This window comes from Periplaneta americana, unplaced genomic scaffold (genome assembly GCF_040183065.1).
Source record: "Periplaneta americana isolate PAMFEO1 unplaced genomic scaffold, P.americana_PAMFEO1_priV1 scaffold_34, whole genome shotgun sequence".
In the NCBI taxonomy this organism is placed as follows: domain Eukaryota; kingdom Metazoa; phylum Arthropoda; class Insecta; order Blattodea; family Blattidae; genus Periplaneta; species Periplaneta americana.
The window spans coordinates 6,945-34,385 of NW_027185515.1; the positions used below are offsets into that span (position 1 = coordinate 6,945).

General features: G+C 43.1%; 6 non-coding genes and 1 pseudogene across 6 annotated transcripts; all 7 read left to right on the top strand.

The window, feature by feature from the left end:
* On the top strand, positions 1–193 carry LOC138694000 (U2 spliceosomal RNA). The gene has a single exon (XR_011330683.1). It is a non-coding gene; the product is annotated as a U2 spliceosomal RNA (small nuclear RNA).
* Positions 194–4,128: 3,935 nt separating this feature from the next.
* LOC138694012 (U2 spliceosomal RNA) lies at positions 4,129–4,321 on the top strand. The gene has a single exon (XR_011330695.1). It is a non-coding gene; the product is annotated as a U2 spliceosomal RNA (small nuclear RNA).
* Positions 4,322–8,256: 3,935 nt separating this feature from the next.
* Positions 8,257–8,449, top strand: LOC138694023 (U2 spliceosomal RNA). The gene has a single exon (XR_011330706.1). It is a non-coding gene; the product is annotated as a U2 spliceosomal RNA (small nuclear RNA).
* Positions 8,450–12,384: 3,935 nt separating this feature from the next.
* LOC138694034 (U2 spliceosomal RNA) lies at positions 12,385–12,577 on the top strand. The gene has a single exon (XR_011330717.1). It is a non-coding gene; the product is annotated as a U2 spliceosomal RNA (small nuclear RNA).
* A 3,935-nt stretch (positions 12,578–16,512) lies between these two features.
* On the top strand, positions 16,513–16,705 carry LOC138693978 (U2 spliceosomal RNA). The gene has a single exon (XR_011330666.1). It is a non-coding gene; the product is annotated as a U2 spliceosomal RNA (small nuclear RNA).
* A 3,935-nt stretch (positions 16,706–20,640) lies between these two features.
* On the top strand, positions 20,641–20,833 carry LOC138693982 (U2 spliceosomal RNA). Its single transcript, XR_011330670.1, has one exon. It is a non-coding gene; the product is annotated as a U2 spliceosomal RNA (small nuclear RNA).
* Positions 20,834–24,768: 3,935 nt separating this feature from the next.
* LOC138693988 (U2 spliceosomal RNA) lies at positions 24,769–24,915 on the top strand (annotated as a pseudogene).
* The last annotated feature ends 2,526 nt before the right edge of the window (positions 24,916–27,441 follow it).

Genomic DNA, 27,441 nt, shown 5'->3' on the forward strand with positions numbered 1-27,441 from the left:
ATCGCTTCTCGGCCTTTTGGCTAAGATCAAAGTGTAGTATCTGTTCTTATCAGCTTAATATCTGATACGTCCTGCATTGCAGGACCAGAATATTAAACTGATTTTTGGAAAATGACGGAGTGCTAGGAGCTTGCTCCACCTCTGTCACGGGTTGGCCCGGTATTGCAGTGCTTCCGGGATCGGCCCATTTAATCGCTATCATGTAGTGTTGTATTTGTGTATGTATATATGTACGGCAATAAAATTATGTAAGATGGCTGCGGATGCTTGGCGGAACTTTATGTTTCGTATTAATTCTCTGCGATATCAGATGTATTTATTGTACGATACAAGTATTGAAAGTGTGTTTGTGCGAAGGAATATGTAGCAGCATTAAGGAGATTAAATGAACGGTACAAAATTCGAAGTACAGCAGCAATGACCGATCCTCTGAACAGGTAGGCTCAAGAGAAAAGTATTTTAATATTATGGACACTGTAACATAATCTTCTACACCTCGCCACAAATAAATCTCAAATATTCTCATTCACTACAGCGGAAGGAACAATTTGATTACATGTGCTCATATCCGCAGCCTTTTCCCTACGGAGATACATCACATTGCCACCATACAGACTGATTAAAATGAACATCTAGTAACGAATAATTCCATTATTCTAAAAACGTTGTACCTTACCTCGCCACCGTTTGGATTTGTGATGTAGTGATATTGTGTTCGACTGGAGCAGAGCGGGTCATATTCAACATAATTTCAATTATTGTAGGTAATATAGTAGTTTTTCTCGGAATGAAGCGTCACGTCTCCGCTGTGGGGAAAGCTACAGACGAAGTTAACAGCCGTTCCAGACAATTGAAAATTAAATTAGTTAAATCTAAAATCTGAAGAAACTTTGCAAGCTGAAACGGTTTATGTGAGACGATAAAAAGAGATGCGAAGTAATATTATATTGTAGTTTATGGCAATTTGCGAAATGAATAGAGAAGCCTAATATTATTCCTATAGTGAGTGACTTGTGTAGGCGGGGATGTTGTGAAAGGAGTTGAAGTTGGACAATGAATTTATATTTGTGGGCACGGGTTAACGTTGGTTGTTGGGATGAATGAATCGCTCAGTAATTCTGAAGCTATGATTGTCACAGGCATAATTGGGAAATCTATGCGAAAAATAGTGTGAACGAGTGCTTTAAATGTCGGTGAATATTCGCTGCGTAGTGGCAAAGTATTGCGAGCGCTTAAGTGCTCATAGCTCAACACTTCGGAAATATGGTTCATAGAAACTATAATACAGCGATGTCAGACAGGGACTAAACGGAGCTGAGCGCTCCACTAGACGGGTTTCGTGCTCCGGTGTTTCCACAGACACAAGCAAGTTCATGCTCCGATCTAGCTCCACAAACGGTATTGGAGCTTACAAATCTGACACTACTGCTATAATAACACAATGAATGTTGCAATGCAGTAAATTCTGTGTAGTTACCATCTGTTGTTTGACTAGTTGTCTCAAGAGCTGGACGCTAGTTTCCGTGCTGTCGCTCCGCTTGAATGAAATTAAGCTGATCTCTGTCTCTTTCTTTTCTTTTTCCTTTATCACAAAAAGTTCATTATTTAAGGATATGATTGCCGTTTCTATAGGTGCGGCAACCGCGGTTAGATAGTTTTCGATCGCTATATTAAGAATTAATGCGAGGAATGTAACATCGGCCTATCGTAGGCAGCAGTAGCAAGTTCAGTGTACTTGCGCGAGAATAACTCCGACAGCATTCGCTAGAGGGCAGGTGTACGTAATTTAGACACACGTCATTACAATTTATAATCTGTATTGTGATTAATTGAAATACAAATGGTATGCGCACTCTATTCGAAAGATATGGCAGTACAGCTTTAGCGAGAGTCCCTTTAGAAGATGGTGTATCGAACTGTATATCTAAATGGAGCGGAGTTTGTTAATAACCCGCATATGGCAGGTGCTGTTGTAGAATTAAATAGATCCCGACGGCACGTGATCGGTTTTTCTTCTCGGTCTTTTGGCTAAGATCGAAGTGTAGTATATGGGACTGTTCCTCAGCCTATTGTCCAAGATGAAATTCTGTTGATCTCTGAATTTCCTTGATGGGCGTTTAGCTGATATGGTGTGATGGAGGTATTCATTGTTGTTGGGTTTTCGGATTATATCCGAATGTGATGTCGTATTTGCGACTTTCTTGGGTTTTTGCCTGAGCTGAGGTAGAAAAAATGTTCATCATATCCGATCTAACTTAGTGGCCTGGCCTGGCCTGGCCCTTTGACTGAGATGAACATGTAGGACTCATATATGCGGTAGCTTCTTGGAATTAGGTTGAGATCGAATTCGCAACAATATAAGGAATTTCAGGGCAATTCTATTATTGTTTTTCTTTCATTCTTGACAGTATGTCGTGCATTTGGCCTTAAAAATTAGAAATACAGTATAACACAACGTATGCGAGTCGTGTGTTGGAATTTAGTATCGGTGGGCAGTTAGGGGTTCGACGTACGTATGCTGGCGAAATTGCGTGAGTTTTGAGAGCAATAATAATCGCCTGCGTGATTTTACTCTCCCGGATAGCCGATAATTATAAATGCATCGACTGAAGTTCGGTTACCCTGCCGTTCCAAGTGATCGGCTACAAATTTCTTAATGTGAGAATTTTTAATGACATGCAGTTTCGGAAGCCATAGACATCCCTGTTTAAAACAGAATAGCTGCGTTGAGAAAAAATACAGACTTCTCGTCCCTGCGAACAAGAAAGAATCATGTCAGGTGTTCCGTGGTTGGTCAGGGTACGCCAAGCTCGTTACTGTGGCATTATAGCGGAATTGATAAATAGAAGAAGAAGACGGTGACGAAGAGGAGAAGAAGAGTGGTGTGCACAGTATTAAACTGGAAATGGGGAAGGATAGATTGACTGTCATTGGAAATACTAAAAATGATTTAATATTTGTTACCAGTTGTGAGGAGCAATTTGATGAGAATTTGTGAAAAGAAAAATGACATAAATGCATTTAAATCGTAAAATTTGTAACTGTAATCAGAATTCTTAGTATACATGTACTTAATGTACGTAATTATACAGGAAATGAATATGATGTCTGAGAAGAAGTGAATGAATGTGTGCGCTTGTAATGTGGGAACGTTTGTTAATTTGGTGGTAACGATCTGAACCTGTACTGCCGTTATGTAAGAAATAGTTGATATGGAACATGGGAGATCACGTGTACATACGTATTTTCCAGACACGCTGAGTTTAGAGTACTAATAACGTTAGGTAGAAACTTAATAATATGCTTTTGTTCAGATTGGGAATCGTTTTGAAATGAATGTTTGAGGACGTCATGTTACCCATTTGAAATGAAGAAGAAAGAGCCGAGGAGACCTAGCCTCTTACATCAGCACTTGGATGCGTTGTAAATATTATTGTTGATTTAGTAGCCTACAGCATGCATCATAGCGGTATAAATGTTCGTGTTGATCATAGTCTAGTCGTTATATACTAATCCGTGGCACGACAGACCATGAAGGACCATGACCGAGCAACCGGCTGCTGAACTCACGTCAACATGCCGAAGCAGAGGTGGACGATCATGAAACCAAAATGGAAGTATCGTGTGGTTAGCACGATGAATCCCCCAGCCGTTATAGAGCTGGCTTTATTTCGCCACCTATCGTAGCTCCCCAAGTGCACCACGATGCTGGGTGGGCACCGGTCCCATACACTGGCCGAAGCCATGAGTACTCGGAATAGCCCGGATTCCATGACGGGAATCCTAGGGAGGATGTCTTAGACCACGGCGCGGGACCTAGTTTAATAGGGATGCTGGCGTATTATGAGCGAGGGTAACGCCAACAGCAGGCGCTAGATGGCAGACACACGTAATGTGCACGCGTGGCATAATAATTCATTGTATTTCGTAATTAATTTTACTTGATATCCGAATGCAGGTGAAGTGCGCACTCTGAATGCGCATGAGACGATAGTAGTTCTGTTCAGAGAGTCTTGCTATGATATTTTGTAATGAATTTAATTTCTGAGGCCAGCGGGATAAGTTCGCGTCCCGTCTGTGACAGGCGTCGTTGTAAGATTAATTGTGTCGCGACGGGCGTCGTTTGGCATCGCTTCTCGGCCTTTTGGCTAAGATCAAAGTGTAGTATCTGTTCTTATCAGCTTAATATCTGATACGTCCTGCATTGCAGGACCAGAATATTAAACTGATTTTTGGAAAATGACGGAGTGCTAGGAGCTTGCTCCACCTCTGTCACGGGTTGGCCCGGTATTGCAGTGCTTCCGGGATCGGCCCATTTAATCGCTATCATGTAGTGTTGTATTTGTGTATGTATATATGTACGGCAATAAAATTATGTAAGATGGCTGCGGATGCTTGGCGGAACTTTATGTTTCGTATTAATTCTCTGCGATATCAGATGTATTTATTGTACGATACAAGTATTGAAAGTGTGTTTGTGCGAAGGAATATGTAGCAGCATTAAGGAGATTAAATGAACGGTACAAAATTCGAAGTACAGCAGCAATGACCGATCCTCTGAACAGGTAGGCTCAAGAGAAAAGTATTTTAATATTATGGACACTGTAACATAATCTTCTACACCTCGCCACAAATAAATCTCAAATATTCTCATTCACTACAGCGGAAGGAACAATTTGATTACATGTGCTCATATCCGCAGCCTTTTCCCTACGGAGATACATCACATTGCCACCATACAGACTGATTAAAATGAACATCTAGTAACGAATAATTCCATTATTCTAAAAACGTTGTACCTTACCTCGCCACCGTTTGGATTTGTGATGTAGTGATATTGTGTTCGACTGGAGCAGAGCGGGTCATATTCAACATAATTTCAATTATTGTAGGTAATATAGTAGTTTTTCTCGGAATGAAGCGTCACGTCTCCGCTGTGGGGAAAGCTACAGACGAAGTTAACAGCCGTTCCAGACAATTGAAAATTAAATTAGTTAAATCTAAAATCTGAAGAAACTTTGCAAGCTGAAACGGTTTATGTGAGACGATAAAAAGAGATGCGAAGTAATATTATATTGTAGTTTATGGCAATTTGCGAAATGAATAGAGAAGCCTAATATTATTCCTATAGTGAGTGACTTGTGTAGGCGGGGATGTTGTGAAAGGAGTTGAAGTTGGACAATGAATTTATATTTGTGGGCACGGGTTAACGTTGGTTGTTGGGATGAATGAATCGCTCAGTAATTCTGAAGCTATGATTGTCACAGGCATAATTGGGAAATCTATGCGAAAAATAGTGTGAACGAGTGCTTTAAATGTCGGTGAATATTCGCTGCGTAGTGGCAAAGTATTGCGAGCGCTTAAGTGCTCATAGCTCAACACTTCGGAAATATGGTTCATAGAAACTATAATACAGCGATGTCAGACAGGGACTAAACGGAGCTGAGCGCTCCACTAGACGGGTTTCGTGCTCCGGTGTTTCCACAGACACAAGCAAGTTCATGCTCCGATCTAGCTCCACAAACGGTATTGGAGCTTACAAATCTGACACTACTGCTATAATAACACAATGAATGTTGCAATGCAGTAAATTCTGTGTAGTTACCATCTGTTGTTTGACTAGTTGTCTCAAGAGCTGGACGCTAGTTTCCGTGCTGTCGCTCCGCTTGAATGAAATTAAGCTGATCTCTGTCTCTTTCTTTTCTTTTTCCTTTATCACAAAAAGTTCATTATTTAAGGATATGATTGCCGTTTCTATAGGTGCGGCAACCGCGGTTAGATAGTTTTCGATCGCTATATTAAGAATTAATGCGAGGAATGTAACATCGGCCTATCGTAGGCAGCAGTAGCAAGTTCACTGTACTTGCGCGAGAATAACTCCGACAGCATTCGCTAGAGGGCAGGTGTACGTAATTTAGACACACGTCATTACAATTTATAATCTGTATTGTGATTAATTGAAATACAAATGGTATGCGCACTCTATTCGAAAGATATGGCAGTACAGCTTTAGCGAGAGTCCCTTTAGAAGATGGTGTATCGAACTGTATATCTAAATGGAGCGGAGTTTGTTAATAACCCGCATATGGCAGGTGCTGTTGTAGAATTAAATAGATCCCGACGGCACGTGATCGGTTTTTCTTCTCGGTCTTTTGGCTAAGATCGAAGTGTAGTATATGGGACTGTTCCTCAGCCTATTGTCCAAGATGAAATTCTGTTGATCTCTGAATTTCCTTGATGGGCGTTTAGCTGATATGGTGTGATGGAGGTATTCATTGTTGTTGGGTTTTCGGATTATATCCGAATGTGATGTCGTATTTGCGACTTTCTTGGGTTTTTGCCTGAGCTGAGGTAGAAAAAATGTTCATCATATCCGATCTAACTTAGTGGCCTGGCCTGGCCTGGCCCTTTGACTGAGATGAACATGTAGGACTCATATATGCGGTAGCTTCTTGGAATTAGGTTGAGATCGAATTCGCAACAATATAAGGAATTTCAGGGCAATTCTATTATTGTTTTTCTTTCATTCTTGACAGTATGTCGTGCATTTGGCCTTAAAAATTAGAAATACAGTATAACACAACGTATGCGAGTCGTGTGTTGGAATTTAGTATCGGTGGGCAGTTAGGGGTTCGACGTACGTATGCTGGCGAAATTGCGTGAGTTTTGAGAGCAATAATAATCGCCTGCGTGATTTTACTCTCCCGGATAGCCGATAATTATAAATGCATCGACTGAAGTTCGGTTACCCTGCCGTTCCAAGTGATCGGCTACAAATTTCTTAATGTGAGAATTTTTAATGACATGCAGTTTCGGAAGCCATAGACATCCCTGTTTAAAACAGAATAGCTGCGTTGAGAAAAAATACAGACTTCTCGTCCCTGCGAACAAGAAAGAATCATGTCAGGTGTTCCGTGGTTGGTCAGGGTACGCCAAGCTCGTTACTGTGGCATTATAGCGGAATTGATAAATAGAAGAAGAAGACGGTGACGAAGAGGAGAAGAAGAGTGGTGTGCACAGTATTAAACTGGAAATGGGGAAGGATAGATTGACTGTCATTGGAAATACTAAAAATGATTTAATATTTGTTACCAGTTGTGAGGAGCAATTTGATGAGAATTTGTGAAAAGAAAAATGACATAAATGCATTTAAATCGTAAAATTTGTAACTGTAATCAGAATTCTTAGTATACATGTACTTAATGTACGTAATTATACAGGAAATGAATATGATGTCTGAGAAGAAGTGAATGAATGTGTGCGCTTGTAATGTGGGAACGTTTGTTAATTTGGTGGTAACGATCTGAACCTGTACTGCCGTTATGTAAGAAATACTTGATATGGAACATGGGAGATCACGTGTACATACGTATTTTCCAGACACGCTGAGTTTAGAGTACTAATAACGTTAGGTAGAAACTTAATAATATGCTTTTGTTCAGATTGGGAATCGTTTTGAAATGAATGTTTGAGGACGTCATGTTACCCATTTGAAATGAAGAAGAAAGAGCCGAGGAGACCTAGCCTCTTACATCAGCACTTGGATGCGTTGTAAATATTATTGTTGATTTAGTAGCCTACAGCATGCATCATAGCGGTATAAATGTTCGTGTTGATCATAGTCTAGTCGTTATATACTAATCCGTGGCACGACAGACCATGAAGGACCATGACCGAGCAACCGGCTGCTGAACTCACGTCAACATGCCGAAGCAGAGGTGGACGATCATGAAACCAAAATGGAAGTATCGTGTGGTTAGCACGATGAATCCCCCAGCCGTTATAGAGCTGGCTTTATTTCGCCACCTATCGTAGCTCCCCAAGTGCACCACGATGCTGGGTGGGCACCGGTCCCATACACTGGCCGAAGCCATGAGTACTCGGAATAGCCCGGATTCCATGACGGGAATCCTAGGGAGGATGTCTTAGACCACGGCGCGGGACCTAGTTTAATAGGGATGCTGGCGTATTATGAGCGAGGGTAACGCCAACAGCAGGCGCTAGATGGCAGACACACGTAATGTGCACGCGTGGCATAATAATTCATTGTATTTCGTAATTAATTTTACTTGATATCCGAATGCAGGTGAAGTGCGCACTCTGAATGCGCATGAGACGATAGTAGTTCTGTTCAGAGAGTCTTGCTATGATATTTTGTAATGAATTTAATTTCTGAGGCCAGCGGGATAAGTTCGCGTCCCGTCTGTGACAGGCGTCGTTGTAAGATTAATTGTGTCGCGACGGGCGTCGTTTGGCATCGCTTCTCGGCCTTTTGGCTAAGATCAAAGTGTAGTATCTGTTCTTATCAGCTTAATATCTGATACGTCCTGCATTGCAGGACCAGAATATTAAACTGATTTTTGGAAAATGACGGAGTGCTAGGAGCTTGCTCCACCTCTGTCACGGGTTGGCCCGGTATTGCAGTGCTTCCGGGATCGGCCCATTTAATCGCTATCATGTAGTGTTGTATTTGTGTATGTATATATGTACGGCAATAAAATTATGTAAGATGGCTGCGGATGCTTGGCGGAACTTTATGTTTCGTATTAATTCTCTGCGATATCAGATGTATTTATTGTACGATACAAGTATTGAAAGTGTGTTTGTGCGAAGGAATATGTAGCAGCATTAAGGAGATTAAATGAACGGTACAAAATTCGAAGTACAGCAGCAATGACCGATCCTCTGAACAGGTAGGCTCAAGAGAAAAGTATTTTAATATTATGGACACTGTAACATAATCTTCTACACCTCGCCACAAATAAATCTCAAATATTCTCATTCACTACAGCGGAAGGAACAATTTGATTACATGTGCTCATATCCGCAGCCTTTTCCCTACGGAGATACATCACATTGCCACCATACAGACTGATTAAAATGAACATCTAGTAACGAATAATTCCATTATTCTAAAAACGTTGTACCTTACCTCGCCACCGTTTGGATTTGTGATGTAGTGATATTGTGTTCGACTGGAGCAGAGCGGGTCATATTCAACATAATTTCAATTATTGTAGGTAATATAGTAGTTTTTCTCGGAATGAAGCGTCACGTCTCCGCTGTGGGGAAAGCTACAGACGAAGTTAACAGCCGTTCCAGACAATTGAAAATTAAATTAGTTAAATCTAAAATCTGAAGAAACTTTGCAAGCTGAAACGGTTTATGTGAGACGATAAAAAGAGATGCGAAGTAATATTATATTGTAGTTTATGGCAATTTGCGAAATGAATAGAGAAGCCTAATATTATTCCTATAGTGAGTGACTTGTGTAGGCGGGGATGTTGTGAAAGGAGTTGAAGTTGGACAATGAATTTATATTTGTGGGCACGGGTTAACGTTGGTTGTTGGGATGAATGAATCGCTCAGTAATTCTGAAGCTATGATTGTCACAGGCATAATTGGGAAATCTATGCGAAAAATAGTGTGAACGAGTGCTTTAAATGTCGGTGAATATTCGCTGCGTAGTGGCAAAGTATTGCGAGCGCTTAAGTGCTCATAGCTCAACACTTCGGAAATATGGTTCATAGAAACTATAATACAGCGATGTCAGACAGGGACTAAACGGAGCTGAGCGCTCCACTAGACGGGTTTCGTGCTCCGGTGTTTCCACAGACACAAGCAAGTTCATGCTCCGATCTAGCTCCACAAACGGTATTGGAGCTTACAAATCTGACACTACTGCTATAATAACACAATGAATGTTGCAATGCAGTAAATTCTGTGTAGTTACCATCTGTTGTTTGACTAGTTGTCTCAAGAGCTGGACGCTAGTTTCCGTGCTGTCGCTCCGCTTGAATGAAATTAAGCTGATCTCTGTCTCTTTCTTTTCTTTTTCCTTTATCACAAAAAGTTCATTATTTAAGGATATGATTGCCGTTTCTATAGGTGCGGCAACCGCGGTTAGATAGTTTTCGATCGCTATATTAAGAATTAATGCGAGGAATGTAACATCGGCCTATCGTAGGCAGCAGTAGCAAGTTCACTGTACTTGCGCGAGAATAACTCCGACAGCATTCGCTAGAGGGCAGGTGTACGTAATTTAGACACACGTCATTACAATTTATAATCTGTATTGTGATTAATTGAAATACAAATGGTATGCGCACTCTATTCGAAAGATATGGCAGTACAGCTTTAGCGAGAGTCCCTTTAGAAGATGGTGTATCGAACTGTATATCTAAATGGAGCGGAGTTTGTTAATAACCCGCATATGGCAGGTGCTGTTGTAGAATTAAATAGATCCCGACGGCACGTGATCGGTTTTTCTTCTCGGTCTTTTGGCTAAGATCGAAGTGTAGTATATGGGACTGTTCCTCAGCCTATTGTCCAAGATGAAATTCTGTTGATCTCTGAATTTCCTTGATGGGCGTTTAGCTGATATGGTGTGATGGAGGTATTCATTGTTGTTGGGTTTTCGGATTATATCCGAATGTGATGTCGTATTTGCGACTTTCTTGGGTTTTTGCCTGAGCTGAGGTAGAAAAAATGTTCATCATATCCGATCTAACTTAGTGGCCTGGCCTGGCCTGGCCCTTTGACTGAGATGAACATGTAGGACTCATATATGCGGTAGCTTCTTGGAATTAGGTTGAGATCGAATTCGCAACAATATAAGGAATTTCAGGGCAATTCTATTATTGTTTTTCTTTCATTCTTGACAGTATGTCGTGCATTTGGCCTTAAAAATTAGAAATACAGTATAACACAACGTATGCGAGTCGTGTGTTGGAATTTAGTATCGGTGGGCAGTTAGGGGTTCGACGTACGTATGCTGGCGAAATTGCGTGAGTTTTGAGAGCAATAATAATCGCCTGCGTGATTTTACTCTCCCGGATAGCCGATAATTATAAATGCATCGACTGAAGTTCGGTTACCCTGCCGTTCCAAGTGATCGGCTACAAATTTCTTAATGTGAGAATTTTTAATGACATGCAGTTTCGGAAGCCATAGACATCCCTGTTTAAAACAGAATAGCTGCGTTGAGAAAAAATACAGACTTCTCGTCCCTGCGAACAAGAAAGAATCATGTCAGGTGTTCCGTGGTTGGTCAGGGTACGCCAAGCTCGTTACTGTGGCATTATAGCGGAATTGATAAATAGAAGAAGAAGACGGTGACGAAGAGGAGAAGAAGAGTGGTGTGCACAGTATTAAACTGGAAATGGGGAAGGATAGATTGACTGTCATTGGAAATACTAAAAATGATTTAATATTTGTTACCAGTTGTGAGGAGCAATTTGATGAGAATTTGTGAAAAGAAAAATGACATAAATGCATTTAAATCGTAAAATTTGTAACTGTAATCAGAATTCTTAGTATACATGTACTTAATGTACGTAATTATACAGGAAATGAATATGATGTCTGAGAAGAAGTGAATGAATGTGTGCGCTTGTAATGTGGGAACGTTTGTTAATTTGGTGGTAACGATCTGAACCTGTACTGCCGTTATGTAAGAAATACTTGATATGGAACATGGGAGATCACGTGTACATACGTATTTTCCAGACACGCTGAGTTTAGAGTACTAATAACGTTAGGTAGAAACTTAATAATATGCTTTTGTTCAGATTGGGAATCGTTTTGAAATGAATGTTTGAGGACGTCATGTTACCCATTTGAAATGAAGAAGAAAGAGCCGAGGAGACCTAGCCTCTTACATCAGCACTTGGATGCGTTGTAAATATTATTGTTGATTTAGTAGCCTACAGCATGCATCATAGCGGTATAAATGTTCGTGTTGATCATAGTCTAGTCGTTATATACTAATCCGTGGCACGACAGACCATGAAGGACCATGACCGAGCAACCGGCTGCTGAACTCACGTCAACATGCCGAAGCAGAGGTGGACGATCATGAAACCAAAATGGAAGTATCGTGTGGTTAGCACGATGAATCCCCCAGCCGTTATAGAGCTGGCTTTATTTCGCCACCTATCGTAGCTCCCCAAGTGCACCACGATGCTGGGTGGGCACCGGTCCCATACACTGGCCGAAGCCATGAGTACTCGGAATAGCCCGGATTCCATGACGGGAATCCTAGGGAGGATGTCTTAGACCACGGCGCGGGACCTAGTTTAATAGGGATGCTGGCGTATTATGAGCGAGGGTAACGCCAACAGCAGGCGCTAGATGGCAGACACACGTAATGTGCACGCGTGGCATAATAATTCATTGTATTTCGTAATTAATTTTACTTGATATCCGAATGCAGGTGAAGTGCGCACTCTGAATGCGCATGAGACGATAGTAGTTCTGTTCAGAGAGTCTTGCTATGATATTTTGTAATGAATTTAATTTCTGAGGCCAGCGGGATAAGTTCGCGTCCCGTCTGTGACAGGCGTCGTTGTAAGATTAATTGTGTCGCGACGGGCGTCGTTTGGCATCGCTTCTCGGCCTTTTGGCTAAGATCAAAGTGTAGTATCTGTTCTTATCAGCTTAATATCTGATACGTCCTGCATTGCAGGACCAGAATATTAAACTGATTTTTGGAAAATGACGGAGTGCTAGGAGCTTGCTCCACCTCTGTCACGGGTTGGCCCGGTATTGCAGTGCTTCCGGGATCGGCCCATTTAATCGCTATCATGTAGTGTTGTATTTGTGTATGTATATATGTACGGCAATAAAATTATGTAAGATGGCTGCGGATGCTTGGCGGAACTTTATGTTTCGTATTAATTCTCTGCGATATCAGATGTATTTATTGTACGATACAAGTATTGAAAGTGTGTTTGTGCGAAGGAATATGTAGCAGCATTAAGGAGATTAAATGAACGGTACAAAATTCGAAGTACAGCAGCAATGACCGATCCTCTGAACAGGTAGGCTCAAGAGAAAAGTATTTTAATATTATGGACACTGTAACATAATCTTCTACACCTCGCCACAAATAAATCTCAAATATTCTCATTCACTACAGCGGAAGGAACAATTTGATTACATGTGCTCATATCCGCAGCCTTTTCCCTACGGAGATACATCACATTGCCACCATACAGACTGATTAAAATGAACATCTAGTAACGAATAATTCCATTATTCTAAAAACGTTGTACCTTACCTCGCCACCGTTTGGATTTGTGATGTAGTGATATTGTGTTCGACTGGAGCAGAGCGGGTCATATTCAACATAATTTCAATTATTGTAGGTAATATAGTAGTTTTTCTCGGAATGAAGCGTCACGTCTCCGCTGTGGGGAAAGCTACAGACGAAGTTAACAGCCGTTCCAGACAATTGAAAATTAAATTAGTTAAATCTAAAATCTGAAGAAACTTTGCAAGCTGAAACGGTTTATGTGAGACGATAAAAAGAGATGCGAAGTAATATTATATTGTAGTTTATGGCAATTTGCGAAATGAATAGAGAAGCCTAATATTATTCCTATAGTGAGTGACTTGTGTAGGCGGGGATGTTGTGAAAGGAGTTGAAGTTGGACAATGAATTTATATTTGTGGGCACGGGTTAACGTTGGTTGTTGGGATGAATGAATCGCTCAGTAATTCTGAAGCTATGATTGTCACAGGCATAATTGGGAAATCTATGCGAAAAATAGTGTGAACGAGTGCTTTAAATGTCGGTGAATATTCGCTGCGTAGTGGCAAAGTATTGCGAGCGCTTAAGTGCTCATAGCTCAACACTTCGGAAATATGGTTCATAGAAACTATAATACAGCGATGTCAGACAGGGACTAAACGGAGCTGAGCGCTCCACTAGACGGGTTTCGTGCTCCGGTGTTTCCACAGACACAAGCAAGTTCATGCTCCGATCTAGCTCCACAAACGGTATTGGAGCTTACAAATCTGACACTACTGCTATAATAACACAATGAATGTTGCAATGCAGTAAATTCTGTGTAGTTACCATCTGTTGTTTGACTAGTTGTCTCAAGAGCTGGACGCTAGTTTCCGTGCTGTCGCTCCGCTTGAATGAAATTAAGCTGATCTCTGTCTCTTTCTTTTCTTTTTCCTTTATCACAAAAAGTTCATTATTTAAGGATATGATTGCCGTTTCTATAGGTGCGGCAACCGCGGTTAGATAGTTTTCGATCGCTATAATAAGAATTAATGCGAGGAATGTAACATCGGCCTATCGTAGGCAGCAGTAGCAAGTTCACTGTACTTGCGCGAGAATAACTCCGACAGCATTCGCTAGAGGGCAGGTGTACGTAATTTAGACACACGTCATTACAATTTATAATCTGTATTGTGATTAATTGAAATACAAATGGTATGCGCACTCTATTCGAAAGATATGGCAGTACAGCTTTAGCGAGAGTCCCTTTAGAAGATGGTGTATCGAACTGTATATCTAAATGGAGCGGAGTTTGTTAATAACCCGCATATGGCAGGTGCTGTTGTAGAATTAAATAGATCCCGACGGCACGTGATCGGTTTTTCTTCTCGGTCTTTTGGCTAAGATCGAAGTGTAGTATATGGGACTGTTCCTCAGCCTATTGTCCAAGATGAAATTCTGTTGATCTCTGAATTTCCTTGATGGGCGTTTAGCTGATATGGTGTGATGGAGGTATTCATTGTTGTTGGGTTTTCGGATTATATCCGAATGTGATGTCGTATTTGCGACTTTCTTGGGTTTTTGCCTGAGCTGAGGTAGAAAAAATGTTCATCATATCCGATCTAACTTAGTGGCCTGGCCTGGCCTGGCCCTTTGACTGAGATGAACATGTAGGACTCATATATGCGGTAGCTTCTTGGAATTAGGTTGAGATCGAATTCGCAACAATATAAGGAATTTCAGGGCAATTCTATTATTGTTTTTCTTTCATTCTTGACAGTATGTCGTGCATTTGGCCTTAAAAATTAGAAATACAGTATAACACAACGTATGCGAGTCGTGTGTTGGAATTTAGTATCGGTGGGCAGTTAGGGGTTCGACGTACGTATGCTGGCGAAATTGCGTGAGTTTTGAGAGCAATAATAATCGCCTGCGTGATTTTACTCTCCCGGATAGCCGATAATTATAAATGCATCGACTGAAGTTCGGTTACCCTGCCGTTCCAAGTGATCGGCTACAAATTTCTTAATGTGAGAATTTTTAATGACATGCAGTTTCGGAAGCCATAGACATCCCTGTTTAAAACAGAATAGCTGCGTTGAGAAAAAATACAGACTTCTCGTCCCTGCGAACAAGAAAGAATCATGTCAGGTGTTCCGTGGTTGGTCAGGGTACGCCAAGCTCGTTACTGTGGCATTATAGCGGAATTGATAAATAGAAGAAGAAGACGGTGACGAAGAGGAGAAGAAGAGTGGTGTGCACAGTATTAAACTGGAAATGGGGAAGGATAGATTGACTGTCATTGGAAATACTAAAAATGATTTAATATTTGTTACCAGTTGTGAGGAGCAATTTGATGAGAATTTGTGAAAAGAAAAATGACATAAATGCATTTAAATCGTAAAATTTGTAACTGTAATCAGAATTCTTAGTATACATGTACTTAATGTACGTAATTATACAGGAAATGAATATGATGTCTGAGAAGAAGTGAATGAATGTGTGCGCTTGTAATGTGGGAACGTTTGTTAATTTGGTGGTAACGATCTGAACCTGTACTGCCGTTATGTAAGAAATAGTTGATATGGAACATGGGAGATCACGTGTACATACGTATTTTCCAGACACGCTGAGTTTAGAGTACTAATAACGTTAGGTAGAAACTTAATAATATGCTTTTGTTCAGATTGGGAATCGTTTTGAAATGAATGTTTGAGGACGTCATGTTACCCATTTGAAATGAAGAAGAAAGAGCCGAGGAGACCTAGCCTCTTACATCAGCACTTGGATGCGTTGTAAATATTATTGTTGATTTAGTAGCCTACAGCATGCATCATAGCGGTATAAATGTTCGTGTTGATCATAGTCTAGTCGTTATATACTAATCCGTGGCACGACAGACCATGAAGGACCATGACCGAGCAACCGGCTGCTGAACTCACGTCAACATGCCGAAGCAGAGGTGGACGATCATGAAACCAAAATGGAAGTATCGTGTGGTTAGCACGATGAATCCCCCAGCCGTTATAGAGCTGGCTTTATTTCGCCACCTATCGTAGCTCCCCAAGTGCACCACGATGCTGGGTGGGCACCGGTCCCATACACTGGCCGAAGCCATGAGTACTCGGAATAGCCCGGATTCCATGACGGGAATCCTAGGGAGGATGTCTTAGACCACGGCGCGGGACCTAGTTTAATAGGGATGCTGGCGTATTATGAGCGAGGGTAACGCCAACAGCAGGCGCTAGATGGCAGACACACGTAATGTGCACGCGTGGCATAATAATTCATTGTATTTCGTAATTAATTTTACTTGATATCCGAATGCAGGTGAAGTGCGCACTCTGAATGCGCATGAGACGATAGTAGTTCTGTTCAGAGAGTCTTGCTATGATATTTTGTAATGAATTTAATTTCTGAGGCCAGCGGGATAAGTTCGCGTCCCGTCTGTGACAGGCGTCGTTGTAAGATTAATTGTGTCGCGACGGGCGTCGTTTGGCATCGCTTCTCGGCCTTTTGGCTAAGGTCAAAGTGTAGTATCTGTTCTTATCAGCTTAATATCTGATACGTCCTGCATTGCAGGACCAGAATATTAAACTGATTTTTGGAAAATGACGGAGTGCTAGGAGCTTGCTCCACCTCTGTCACGGGTTGGCCCGGTATTGCAGTGCTTCCGGGATCGGCCCATTTAATCGCTATCATGTAGTGTTGTATTTGTGTATGTATATATGTACGGCAATAAAATTATGTAAGATGGCTGCGGATGCTTGGCGGAACTTTATGTTTCGTATTAATTCTCTGCGATATCAGATGTATTTATTGTACGATACAAGTATTGAAAGTGTGTTTGTGCGAAGGAATATGTAGCAGCATTAAGGAGATTAAATGAACGGTACAAAATTCGAAGTACAGCAGCAATGACCGATCCTCTGAACAGGTAGGCTCAAGAGAAAAGTATTTTAATATTATGGACACTGTAACATAATCTTCTACACCTCGCCACAAATAAATCTCAAATATTCTCATTCACTACAGCGGAAGGAACAATTTGATTACATGTGCTCATATCCGCAGCCTTTTCCCTACGGAGATACATCACATTGCCACCATACAGACTGATTAAAATGAACATCTAGTAACGAATAATTCCATTATTCTAAAAACGTTGTACCTTACCTCGCCACCGTTTGGATTTGTGATGTAGTGATATTGTGTTCGACTGGAGCAGAGCGGGTCATATTCAACATAATTTCAATTATTGTAGGTAATATAGTAGTTTTTCTCGGAATGAAGCGTCACGTCTCCGCTGTGGGGAAAGCTACAGACGAAGTTAACAGCCGTTCCAGACAATTGAAAATTAAATTAGTTAAATCTAAAATCTGAAGAAACTTTGCAAGCTGAAACGGTTTATGTGAGACGATAAAAAGAGATGCGAAGTAATATTATATTGTAGTTTATGGCAATTTGCGAAATGAATAGAGAAGCCTAATATTATTCCTATAGTGAGTGACTTGTGTAGGCGGGGATGTTGTGAAAGGAGTTGAAGTTGGACAATGAATTTATATTTGTGGGCACGGGTTAACGTTGGTTGTTGGGATGAATGAATCGCTCAGTAATTCTGAAGCTATGATTGTCACAGGCATAATTGGGAAATCTATGCGAAAAATAGTGTGAACGAGTGCTTTAAATGTCGGTGAATATTCGCTGCGTAGTGGCAAAGTATTGCGAGCGCTTAAGTGCTCATAGCTCAACACTTCGGAAATATGGTTCATAGAAACTATAATACAGCGATGTCAGACAGGGACTAAACGGAGCTGAGCGCTCCACTAGACGGGTTTCGTGCTCCGGTGTTTCCACAGACACAAGCAAGTTCATGCTCCGATCTAGCTCCACAAACGGTATTGGAGCTTACAAATCTGACACTACTGCTATAATAACACAATGAATGTTGCAATGCAGTAAATTCTGTGTAGTTACCATCTGTTGTTTGACTAGTTGTCTCAAGAGCTGGACGCTAGTTTCCGTGCTGTCGCTCCGCTTGAATGAAATTAAGCTGATCTCTGTCTCTTTCTTTTCTTTTTCCTTTATCACAAAAAGTTCATTATTTAAGGATATGATTGCCGTTTCTATAGGTGCGGCAACCGCGGTTAGATAGTTTTCGATCGCTATATTAAGAATTAATGCGAGGAATGTAACATCGGCCTATCGTAGGCAGCAGTAGCAAGTTCACTGTACTTGCGCGAGAATAACTCCGACAGCATTCGCTAGAGGGCAGGTGTACGTAATTTAGACACACGTCATTACAATTTATAATCTGTATTGTGATTAATTGAAATACAAATGGTATGCGCACTCTATTCGAAAGATATGGCAGTACAGCTTTAGCGAGAGTCCCTTTAGAAGATGGTGTATCGAACTGTATATCTAAATGGAGCGGAGTTTGTTAATAACCCGCATATGGCAGGTGCTGTTGTAGAATTAAATAGATCCCGACGGCACGTGATCGGTTTTTCTTCTCGGTCTTTTGGCTAAGATCGAAGTGTAGTATATGGGACTGTTCCTCAGCCTATTGTCCAAGATGAAATTCTGTTGATCTCTGAATTTCCTTGATGGGCGTTTAGCTGATATGGTGTGATGGAGGTATTCATTGTTGTTGGGTTTTCGGATTATATCCGAATGTGATGTCGTATTTGCGACTTTCTTGGGTTTTTGCCTGAGCTGAGGTAGAAAAAATGTTCATCATATCCGATCTAACTTAGTGGCCTGGCCTGGCCTGGCCCTTTGACTGAGATGAACATGTAGGACTCATATATGCGGTAGCTTCTTGGAATTAGGTTGAGATCGAATTCGCAACAATATAAGGAATTTCAGGGCAATTCTATTATTGTTTTTCTTTCATTCTTGACAGTATGTCGTGCATTTGGCCTTAAAAATTAGAAATACAGTATAACACAACGTATGCGAGTCGTGTGTTGGAATTTAGTATCGGTGGGCAGTTAGGGGTTCGACGTACGTATGCTGGCGAAATTGCGTGAGTTTTGAGAGCAATAATAATCGCCTGCGTGATTTTACTCTCCCGGATAGCCGATAATTATAAATGCATCGACTGAAGTTCGGTTACCCTGCCGTTCCAAGTGATCGGCTACAAATTTCTTAATGTGAGAATTTTTAATGACATGCAGTTTCGGAAGCCATAGACATCCCTGTTTAAAACAGAATAGCTGCGTTGAGAAAAAATACAGACTTCTCGTCCCTGCGAACAAGAAAGAATCATGTCAGGTGTTCCGTGGTTGGTCAGGGTACGCCAAGCTCGTTACTGTGGCATTATAGCGGAATTGATAAATAGAAGAAGAAGACGGTGACGAAGAGGAGAAGAAGAGTGGTGTGCACAGTATTAAACTGGAAATGGGGAAGGATAGATTGACTGTCATTGGAAATACTAAAAATGATTTAATATTTGTTACCAGTTGTGAGGAGCAATTTGATGAGAATTTGTGAAAAGAAAAATGACATAAATGCATTTAAATCGTAAAATTTGTAACTGTAATCAGAATTCTTAGTATACATGTACTTAATGTACGTAATTATACAGGAAATGAATATGATGTCTGAGAAGAAGTGAATGAATGTGTGCGCTTGTAATGTGGGAACGTTTGTTAATTTGGTGGTAACGATCTGAACCTGTACTGCCGTTATGTAAGAAATACTTGATATGGAACATGGGAGATCACGTGTACATACGTATTTTCCAGACACGCTGAGTTTAGAGTACTAATAACGTTAGGTAGAAACTTAATAATATGCTTTTGTTCAGATTGGGAATCGTTTTGAAATGAATGTTTGAGGACGTCATGTTACCCATTTGAAATGAAGAAGAAAGAGCCGAGGAGACCTAGCCTCTTACATCAGCACTTGGATGCGTTGTAAATATTATTGTTGATTTAGTAGCCTACAGCATGCATCATAGCGGTATAAATGTTCGTGTTGATCATAGTCTAGTCGTTATATACTAATCCGTGGCACGACAGACCATGAAGGACCATGACCGAGCAACCGGCTGCTGAACTCACGTCAACATGCCGAAGCAGAGGTGGACGATCATGAAACCAAAATGGAAGTATCGTGTGGTTAGCACGATGAATCCCCCAGCCGTTATAGAGCTGGCTTTATTTCGCCACCTATCGTAGCTCCCCAAGTGCACCACGATGCTGGGTGGGCACCGGTCCCATACACTGGCCGAAGCCATGAGTACTCGGAATAGCCCGGATTCCATGACGGGAATCCTAGGGAGGATGTCTTAGACCACGGCGCGGGACCTAGTTTAATAGGGATGCTGGCGTATTATGAGCGAGGGTAACGCCAACAGCAGGCGCTAGATGGCAGACACACGTAATGTGCACGCGTGGCATAATAATTCATTGTATTTCGTAATTAATTTTACTTGATATCCGAATGCAGGTGAAGTGCGCACTCTGAATGCGCATGAGACGATAGTAGTTCTGTTCAGAGAGTCTTGCTATGATATTTTGTAATGAATTTAATTTCTGAGGCCAGCGGGATAAGTTCGCGTCCCGTCTGTGACAGGCGTCGTTGTAAGATTAATTGTGTCGCGACGGGCGTCGTTTGGCATCGCTTCTCGGCCTTTTGGCTAAGATCAAAGTGTAGTATCTGTTCTTATCAGCTTAATATCTGATACGTCCTGCATTGCAGGACCAGAATATTAAACTGATTTTTGGAAAATGACGGAGTGCTAGGAGCTTGCTCCACCTCTGTCACGGGTTGGCCCGGTATTGCAGTGCTTCCGGGATCGGCCCATTTAATCGCTATCATGTAGTGTTGTATTTGTGTATGTATATATGTACGGCAATAAAATTATGTAAGATGGCTGCGGATGCTTGGCGGAACTTTATGTTTCGTATTAATTCTCTGCGATATCAGATGTATTTATTGTACGATACAAGTATTGAAAGTGTGTTTGTGCGAAGGAATATGTAGCAGCATTAAGGAGATTAAATGAACGGTACAAAATTCGAAGTACAGCAGCAATGACCGATCCTCTGAACAGGTAGGCTCAAGAGAAAAGTATTTTAATATTATGGACACTGTAACATAATCTTCTACACCTCGCCACAAATAAATCTCAAATATTCTCATTCACTACAGCGGAAGGAACAATTTGATTACATGTGCTCATATCCGCAGCCTTTTCCCTACGGAGATACATCACATTGCCACCATACAGACTGATTAAAATGAACATCTAGTAACGAATAATTCCATTATTCTAAAAACGTTGTACCTTACCTCGCCACCGTTTGGATTTGTGATGTAGTGATATTGTGTTCGACTGGAGCAGAGCGGGTCATATTCAACATAATTTCAATTATTGTAGGTAATATAGTAGTTTTTCTCGGAATGAAGCGTCACGTCTCCGCTGTGGGGAAAGCTACAGACGAAGTTAACAGCCGTTCCAGACAATTGAAAATTAAATTAGTTAAATCTAAAATCTGAAGAAACTTTGCAAGCTGAAACGGTTTATGTGAGACGATAAAAAGAGATGCGAAGTAATATTATATTGTAGTTTATGGCAATTTGCGAAATGAATAGAGAAGCCTAATATTATTCCTATAGTGAGTGACTTGTGTAGGCGGGGATGTTGTGAAAGGAGTTGAAGTTGGACAATGAATTTATATTTGTGGGCACGGGTTAACGTTGGTTGTTGGGATGAATGAATCGCTCAGTAATTCTGAAGCTATGATTGTCACAGGCATAATTGGGAAATCTATGCGAAAAATAGTGTGAACGAGTGCTTTAAATGTCGGTGAATATTCGCTGCGTAGTGGCAAAGTATTGCGAGCGCTTAAGTGCTCATAGCTCAACACTTCGGAAATATGGTTCATAGAAACTATAATACAGCGATGTCAGACAGGGACTAAACGGAGCTGAGCGCTCCACTAGACGGGTTTCGTGCTCCGGTGTTTCCACAGACACAAGCAAGTTCATGCTCCGATCTAGCTCCACAAACGGTATTGGAGCTTACAAATCTGACACTACTGCTATAATAACACAATGAATGTTGCAATGCAGTAAATTCTGTGTAGTTACCATCTGTTGTTTGACTAGTTGTCTCAAGAGCTGGACGCTAGTTTCCGTGCTGTCGCTCCGCTTGAATGAAATTAAGCTGATCTCTGTCTCTTTCTTTTCTTTTTCCTTTATCACAAAAAGTTCATTATTTAAGGATATGATTGCCGTTTCTATAGGTGCGGCAACCGCGGTTAGATAGTTTTCGATCGCTATATTAAGAATTAATGCGAGGAATGTAACATCGGCCTATCGTAGGCAGCAGTAGCAAGTTCACTGTACTTGCGCGAGAATAACTCCGACAGCATTCGCTAGAGGGCAGGTGTACGTAATTTAGACACACGTCATTACAATTTATAATCTGTATTGTGATTAATTGAAATACAAATGGTATGCGCACTCTATTCGAAAGATATGGCAGTACAGCTTTAGCGAGAGTCCCTTTAGAAGATGGTGTATCGAACTGTATATCTAAATGGAGCGGAGTTTGTTAATAACCCGCATATGGCAGGTGCTGTTGTAGAATTAAATAGATCCCGACGGCACGTGATCGGTTTTTCTTCTCGGTCTTTTGGCTAAGATCGAAGTGTAGTATATGGGACTGTTCCTCAGCCTATTGTCCAAGATGAAATTCTGTTGATCTCTGAATTTCCTTGATGGGCGTTTAGCTGATATGGTGTGATGGAGGTATTCATTGTTGTTGGGTTTTCGGATTATATCCGAATGTGATGTCGTATTTGCGACTTTCTTGGGTTTTTGCCTGAGCTGAGGTAGAAAAAATGTTCATCATATCCGATCTAACTTAGTGGCCTGGCCTGGCCTGGCCCTTTGACTGAGATGAACATGTAGGACTCATATATGCGGTAGCTTCTTGGAATTAGGTTGAGATCGAATTCGCAACAATATAAGGAATTTCAGGGCAATTCTATTATTGTTTTTCTTTCATTCTTGACAGTATGTCGTGCATTTGGCCTTAAAAATTAGAAATACAGTATAACACAACGTATGCGAGTCGTGTGTTGGAATTTAGTATCGGTGGGCAGTTAGGGGTTCGACGTACGTATGCTGGCGAAATTGCGTGAGTTTTGAGAGCAATAATAATCGCCTGCGTGATTTTACTCTCCCGGATAGCCGATAATTATAAATGCATCGACTGAAGTTCGGTTACCCTGCCGTTCCAAGTGATCGGCTACAAATTTCTTAATGTGAGAATTTTTAATGACATGCAGTTTCGGAAGCCATAGACATCCCTGTTTAAAACAGAATAGCTGCGTTGAGAAAAAATACAGACTTCTCGTCCCTGCGAACAAGAAAGAATCATGTCAGGTGTTCCGTGGTTGGTCAGGGTACGCCAAGCTCGTTACTGTGGCATTATAGCGGAATTGATAAATAGAAGAAGAAGACGGTGACGAAGAGGAGAAGAAGAGTGGTGTGCACAGTATTAAACTGGAAATGGGGAAGGATAGATTGACTGTCATTGGAAATACTAAAAATGATTTAATATTTGTTACCAGTTGTGAGGAGCAATTTGATGAGAATTTGTGAAAAGAAAAATGACATAAATGCATTTAAATCGTAAAATTTGTAACTGTAATCAGAATTCTTAGTATACATGTACTTAATGTACGTAATTATACAGGAAATGAATATGATGTCTGAGAAGAAGTGAATGAATGTGTGCGCTTGTAATGTGGGAACGTTTGTTAATTTGGTGGTAACGATCTGAACCTGTACTGCCGTTATGTAAGAAATACTTGATATGGAACATGGGAGATCACGTGTACATACGTATTTTCCAGACACGCTGAGTTTAGAGTACTAATAACGTTAGGTAGAAACTTAATAATATGCTTTTGTTCAGATTGGGAATCGTTTTGAAATGAATGTTTGAGGACGTCATGTTACCCATTTGAAATGAAGAAGAAAGAGCCGAGGAGACCTAGCCTCTTACATCAGCACTTGGATGCGTTGTAAATATTATTGTTGATTTAGTAGCCTACAGCATGCATCATAGCGGTATAAATGTTCGTGTTGATCATAGTCTAGTCGTTATATACTAATCCGTGGCACGACAGACCATGAAGGACCATGACCGAGCAACCGGCTGCTGAACTCACGTCAACATGCCGAAGCAGAGGTGGACGATCATGAAACCAAAATGGAAGTATCGTGTGGTTAGCACGATGAATCCCCCAGCCGTTATAGAGCTGGCTTTATTTCGCCACCTATCGTAGCTCCCCAAGTGCACCACGATGCTGGGTGGGCACCGGTCCCATACACTGGCCGAAGCCATGAGTACTCGGAATAGCCCGGATTCCATGACGGGAATCCTAGGGAGGATGTCTTAGACCACGGCGCGGGACCTAGTTTAATAGGGATGCTGGCGTATTATGAGCGAGGGTAACGCCAACAGCAGGCGCTAGATGGCAGACACACGTAATGTGCACGCGTGGCATAATAATTCATTGTATTTCGTAATTAATTTTACTTGATATCCGAATGCAGGTGAAGTGCGCACTCTGAATGCGCATGAGACGATAGTAGTTCTGTTCAGAGAGTCTTGCTATGATATTTTGTAATGAATTTAATTTCTGAGGCCAGCGGGATAAGTTCGCGTCCCGTCTGTGACAGGCGTCGTTGTAAGATTAATTGTGTCGCGACGGGCGTCGTTTGGCATCGCTTCTCGGCCTTTTGGCTAAGATCAAAGTGTAGTATCTGTTCTTATCAGCTTAATTTTTGCTACCGCCACCAACCTCATCATGGCCGACCGGGAAGTGGATCACAGAAACGTACTGCTGGATGTGCCGCTGCGACCACCTTTTGCCTGCACCGCCTGCCTGCCTGTGCCGAGGAACTACAGGGACCACAACGGCCTCGCCAGGCACTTGAAGAAGGAACACCAGATGCGCTTCTCCTTCCGCTGCGTTGGATGCAACAGGGAGTTCGAGCAGCTGAAATGCGCCAAGGCGCACATCAACAAGTCGCCTGCCTGCGCCGAGGCGTCTGCTGCTCAGCCCGATCCTGTTGACGTGGCATCGCTGCCCATCCGGCGGATACCTCTTGGACACCGCAGAACACCAGCGAGGACGACTAACCAAGAGGACAGCATTGCTGCAAGCCCCGCCGAGGGAAGCGATGCTGCGGCCGCGGAATCCAACAGGGGTGGTGCCGGTGATTCCGCGAATGTTGCCAACGACTGCTGCGACTCTGCCCCGAGCACCTCCGGTCACCAGCTCGGCGGTGTCGCATGTTCCGATGCACAACCCTGTGATGAGCCAGTGCAAGCATCGGAATTCTCTGCGACTACCGCCGAGCCCAGCGCCCAGGACTCGGAAGCCACCGCCGCAGCCCCCGAGACCGGAGAGTCTACCGAGTCCACCGCTCGGGCACAGATGACACCCGCGCAGCAGCAATGGGTCGCGCGCCTAGACTCTGTGGACGCGGCAGAGGGGTTAGAAACTCTTCTAGCCGCTCTCATCGCCGAGGTACAGGAGCAGAACGTGGGACCCCAGCAACACCGCGACACCGAGGAACCGGCACTACACCGCCAACGCACGGACCCGAGGAGACGACGACGTCGGAGACAATCAGGAGACGCATACGACCCCGCATCGGCATCGAGGATCCAGCGGTTGTATCGACGCAACCGGGGACGGGCATTCCGCGAGATCACTGCCAGCAAATCGCCTTACTGTCAGCTCCAGAAAGCGGAGCTACATGAACATTTCTCGGCAGTATTTAGGCGTCGTGATCGCGAGGAGCTGCCCGCCCCCGAAGAGCTGCCGATCCTCGACTCCCCCGAAGACAAGGACCCGCTGAGCCCACCGTTCACCCCGGAGGAAGCCTGGAACCGGCTCCGTAGATGTCAAGACACCGCACCCGGATCTGACAACCTGCGGTACGGAGCCTGGCGCCGATTCGACCCCGGGTGCCATATCATCTCCGCCCTATTCAACGCAGTCCGCCGCCTCGACCACATCCCGGCGGACTGGAAGCGGTCGACCACCATTCTACTTCACAAGAAGGGGGCGGAAGAGGATATCTCGAATTGGCGCCCCATCGCACTCTCAAACACGGTGGGCAAGCTCCATGCGTCGTGCATCGCAGCAAGGCTCACGGAGTGGTGCCGTCGGCACGACCGGATCTCCCCAGCGCAGAAGGGCTTTATGCCCTACGAGGGCTGTATTGAACACAACTTTGTGCTTCAAACAGCCATCCAGAACGCGAGGCGCAATCGAGCAGAAATTGCAGTCGCCTGGCTCGACCTGCAAAACGCGTTCTGCTCAGTCCCACACTCCACCATCTGGGACTGCCTCCGCTGGATCGGCCTGGGGGAAGATTCGATCCGAGTCGTGCAGAAACTTTACGACGGCAGCACCACCAACATCAGAAGCTCCGAGGGCCTGACCGACGACGTGGAAGTTGCTTCAGGAGTGAAGCAGGGCTGCCCACTGAGCCCAATAATATTCAACATATTGATGGAGTCGATCATCCGGGCGGTCACCCAGCTCAACATGGGCTACGTTCTCCACGGCGAGGAATTCTCAGTCCTCGCCTACGCCGACGACATTGCCATCCTATCATCGTCGGCAGCTGGACTCCAGAACATGCTGGACGTGACCGCCACGATGGCTCAGTGGGCGGGTTTGGACTTCAACGTCCGGAAGTGCTCTTCACTCCACGTCGACGGTAAGAAGCACGCTGCGCGACGCACTGTCTTCACAATTCGGGGAGAGCCAATGGAAGACCTAGACGAGAGCGGGGTCTATGAACACCTGGGGGTCCCAACGGGATTCCAGAAGCAGCCATCTGCCGGGGACACCATCCGCTCACTTCTCAGCGACCTCGACAAGATCGACAAGTCGCTGCTCGCACCTTGGCAGAAACTCGACGCCGTGAACACCTACGTGCTGTCGAGGCTGGCCTTCCACCTGAAAGCCGGGGCAGTGCCGAAGAAGCCACTTACGCAGCTAGACAACAAGCTAAAACAACTTGGCAAGAAGTGGCTGCACCTGCCCCAGAGGGCCAGCGCCGAGGTGCTGTATCTCCGTCATCAGTGGGGAGGAATGAATCTGCTCCCCACGAACGTCATAGCGGATGTGTCCCAGGCAGTACACGGGCTGCGTCTCCTGACGAGTCCCGACGTCACCACAGCGCGCCTGGCGAGGGCGTCCCTGGAGGAGGTCGTCAGGAAGAAGCTGCTGCGCAACCCAACAACAGAGGAGATAGCAGCATTCCTGACGGGCGCCACGGAGGGGGACTTCCAGCGAGACAGCGGGGACATCTCGTCCGCCTGGACGAGACTTCGCTCAGCGACGAGGCGCCTCCGCTCGAAACTCGACGTGTGC